This window comes from Drosophila rhopaloa, unplaced genomic scaffold (genome assembly GCF_018152115.1).
Source record: "Drosophila rhopaloa isolate 14029-0021.01 unplaced genomic scaffold, ASM1815211v1 contig_178, whole genome shotgun sequence".
Lineage (NCBI taxonomy): Eukaryota > Metazoa > Arthropoda > Insecta > Diptera > Drosophilidae > Drosophila > Drosophila rhopaloa.
In genome coordinates, this window is record NW_025335059.1 from 1,525,212 (window position 1) to 1,528,747 (window position 3,536).

The window sequence follows — 3,536 nt, forward strand, 5'->3', positions numbered from 1 at the left end:
AAGTTAGGTGTCGAAGCGGGAATTGTAGGTAAATATTATTGTAAGAGAAATTTAAATACGGATTTTTTCAACTATCTCTGGCTGCGCCCATTCCATATTCCCCTCTATATTCTTCTCAACTTGCCCCATGGCCTGACCCATTATCCGACCGGCCCTCTGTGCTCGACCCGTCGCTTTGCACTGTCGTTAATGGAATTTGTGAGCTCTTTTTTCCCATCTTTATCGCTGGCGCAGGGGCAAAGCATTTGCTTCTTAAAGTCTACCCCTCAAAAGTTTTCTTAAGAGAGAACGCAATTGGAATAAACTAAAACTCGTCAACTCTCAAGGCTCTCGAAATCAATTTGAATCGCACATAACAACTGCGACTGAAAATTCTAAGAAGTGCAGTTAACCGCAACGAGGAAATGGAAAACTCGTTTGTGGAAAAGCTCTGACATTAAAGTGCAGTGGTGTATTTTATCTTGGTCAAGGCTGAGCAGATGGACTAATTTTATAAGAAGAAAAATAAAATTCATTAAAAGAGCGCACAAAAAATTCTCTATACAATAAAAAGCCTAAAATAAAGAATGCATGAAATGAAAGCCAGGAAAATGAAAAATCTTAAAAAAGAAAATATGAAATGAATACAAATTACCTTTATTTGTTGTATATATGTATATTTAATATGCCTTTACCGCCTTTTGCTAAATATATTCACTGTTCAGATTAAGGCACAAAGTTAGGTCAGAAACAATATGAGCTTTTAATTCGAAACTAAGACGTTGGATAATTTGGTACCTAATTAATAAGGAAGTTGTGCACAAAGTTTCAGCGTCTATCAAACTCATTAAAATTATAGTTTTTGTTTTAGTGTAACCTTCGCATTATCTTTTACCCCGACTAAGAACTTTTCTTATAATCATCGATGTCGGCCAACAAACTTAAGATGGGGCGTGGATTGCTCTAGGCTATGGCATAGTTCTTGAGCACTTTGCATTTGCCACAGACATGGCCTTGCCGCTGTACGAAGTTGTTCAAAGTAATTGAACATGCCTCACCTTGCAGCGAACAGCCTTCGATGGGGGAGGCGCCATCCCACCGATTCATGCACCCATAATCTATCAGAGAAACTGCAGTTGCAAGCATAACAGTGCACAGAAAAAATCCAAAACTTAATTCAATAATATAAATTTTGACATTTAAAATTCAGCATTCAACAAATTCAAAACTAAATCTTATAATATAAATTTGGTGATAAAAATTAGTTTAAATTGAAATATTTTTTTTAAAAGAACTTAAATTTGAGCTGAGATCTCATTAAAACAAGATGACTATTGTTGTTGTGTATAAGCTATGTGGATACCAAAAAGTTAATAAAATGAAATTAAAGGATTTAGTTCAAATAAGTCCTTATTAATAAATAAACTTTTTTAATGATTTAATTTAAAATAAACTGTATTGCCAAAGATTACTTTTCTTATTTATTTATTGCCATATATTACTTTTTTTTAAATATTCAATAAAAAATATATTTATATATTTCTAATTGTGTTAATATCTATAAAATCCAAGGCATATCATAAATTGTTTGTATTTCATATTATTTTTAGGACCATAGAATTGAGAATTTTATTTGTACTGTGAGCAAATAAGGAAACGGCACTGAAATCTCCTTTACTCACTGCAGGGCGTTCGAGGTCATGCTGTTGATGTAGAAGTCTCGCTTTTTCATGCCAGACTTTAGCAACTTAACAGATCATTGGTCATTGGCTGTGGCTTTGGCTTTGGGATGGTGTCTATTATATCCCCCTTTCCAGGAGCTGAGTGTGCCACGTGGTGATGTGGTCAGCATTTGATTCCCGCTCAATGCCCGATGTGCAGTGCACTGCGCTTAGCGCCTTCATTCAATTAGCCATGTCCACTGATTTACGAACCGCGCTTGAAGTGCTGCCAGTGGCAGTGGAGATGCGGCATTTGAGCCGGGACTCGGTGACAGTAATTAATGGAGCAAGTTTCGAGTCGGATTGGAGGGCATTATGGAAGCTTCGTCATCGTCAGTCCTGGCCGTCACACCTCACTGACTGGACCAAGTCAAATAAATAAAGCGAGGAAAGCAAAGCTAACGAAATAAAATCTCACAACTAAAAACTTATTTCATTAGCAATTTCCATCAAAGTCCAGCCACGAGGATGCCGGAACATTTGAGCCACTCGATGCGTCGCTCAATTTAATTCAACGCTAATAAAAAGCCATATAAAGCGAATTTCTCAGCGAATCGTGTGACCGTTGGGCGGTGACCATCAGACGACTACTGTAGTCGTCTGGACAACACCTCCGCCGGCAGCCGAGTGTTAATCCTGACGCAGTCACAATGCGGAAAGTAGGCAGTCCCTGAAAAGGACAACGCAGGACTCGCACGACGAAGAAGGGAAAACTTGGACATAAATAAGAAAAATAAAACAGCAACGGAAAAGTTTATGGGCAACATTTTTAGTTGCGGTCGAATGAATACAAAAGTGTATTCCATGAACAACACACATTAATACGCACACGAGGGGGGAGTTTATATATATAGAGGTAGAAATAGAAGTAGAACTAGAAGACATGGCAACATTTATTATATATCACAAGTGGCCCGCAGGATCCCGATGCCCATTGTTGTCCCTGCTCTGCTGTCGTACTTTTATTATTATTGATGACAATTTTGAGCAAACAATAAAAAGAATAGACGGCCAACAACATCAACATCATCAGCCTCAACATCTGCCAGCTTTTGGTCCTTCTGACCATCTAAGTGACTTGTGACGGGGTCACTTGCCAGCCAACAACATTAAACTAAACATAATCAAAATAGGCGAAAGCGGATTGAGGCGCTATTCGGGCCCATGCACTCAACAAAATATTTTTAAATTAGTATTATTTAAAGAACAATGTTTCCTAGATTAAAGTTTTGAGCTTGAACTAGTGAACTCATTTTGCATTATAATTTTTCTACAAAAGCCAAAAATTTCAACATAAAAAAAATTTGTATATATCCAAATAGGTATGCGAATTTATTTATGAAAAACGATTATTAGTGACAAAATTATAAAAAACAAATAAAAATTAAGAAACGATTTAAAAAATATTTTCCTTTAATTTAATAATTAGAAAATGCTAAATATGCAAGCATCCGATTAATCAGACCTTAAATTACGTAAAACTCATTTGCTTTTAATACTTATTTTTTTATTTTGATTGCTTTTATCTTTTTATTTAAATATTTTTTTACAGTGTAACAAGTGAATAGTCCTGGTCAAATGTTAAAGTGTGACCAAGAAGTTTGAGACAATTTATGGTCGCGAAAACTTTTGGCATTTCCTTAACAAACGACAATGCAGCTGCCAATTGCCGAAAGCCGAGCCACAACTTGTAAGTGAGTATAAAAATGTCAATAACGAAATAAATTAATGCGAGCGGTTTCCATCCCACTAAAAAGAACTGACTGAACCGCGCACTCAAAAAAATAGCCAGCATTCGAGAAAGTTGCCCTGGCAAGAGGAAATATGAAAGAAAAT